Source organism: Euphorbia lathyris, chromosome 8, assembly GCF_963576675.1.
Source record: "Euphorbia lathyris chromosome 8, ddEupLath1.1, whole genome shotgun sequence".
Classification (NCBI taxonomy): domain Eukaryota; kingdom Viridiplantae; phylum Streptophyta; class Magnoliopsida; order Malpighiales; family Euphorbiaceae; genus Euphorbia; species Euphorbia lathyris.
Genome location: NC_088917.1, coordinates 21,727,514 through 21,728,152, shown reverse-complemented (window position 1 = coordinate 21,728,152; position 639 = coordinate 21,727,514). Strand labels below are relative to the sequence as shown.

Below are 639 nucleotides of genomic sequence, written 5' to 3'. Positions count from 1 at the left end.
GCAAATCAATTTGAAATTAAGCCTGCTTTGCTTAATATGTTGCAAAACAATGTAACGTTTTATGGACTACCTAACGAAAACCCTAATGCACATTTGACAAATTTCTTAGAAATTTGTGACACTTTTAAAATTACTGATGTAACAGCCGAAGCAATCAAACTTCGCCTCTTTCCTTTCACTTTGAAGGATAAGGCAAAAATTTGGTTAACTTCTATGCCTGCTGCAACATTTGAAACTTGGGACCAATTAGCCCAAGCATTAACACAAAAATATTTTCCCTTAGCAAAAACCGCAAGAGTCATCAAAGAGTTGACATCTTTTACACAAAATGATAATGAAACTCTTTATGAAGCTTGGGAACGTTTTAAAGAACTTCAACGTTTATGCCCACACCACCAACTGCCAGATGCACTTTTAATGCAGACATTCTATAATGGATTAAATCCTACAACTAGAGGTTCATTAGATGCTATGTCTGGAGGGTTATTTATGAAGAAGAGGTCCGCCCAAGCAAGAGAACTTTTGGAAGAAATGGCAATCAACAGCAATATGTGGCCCGCCGAGCGTGGCCATATACCGACGGCGAAACCATCATCTTCAGGTACATCATCGGTTAAAGGTATAATGAATCTTGATCCT

At 37.9% G+C, this 639-nt stretch overlaps 1 non-coding gene across 1 annotated transcript; it reads right to left on the bottom strand.

Annotated features, from left to right (window-relative positions):
* Positions 1 to 294: 294 nt before the first annotated feature.
* LOC136204302 (small nucleolar RNA R71) lies at positions 295 to 401 on the bottom strand. The gene has a single exon (XR_010675148.1). It is a non-coding gene; the product is annotated as a small nucleolar RNA R71 (small nucleolar RNA).
* Between the last annotated feature and the right edge of the window lie 238 nt (positions 402 to 639).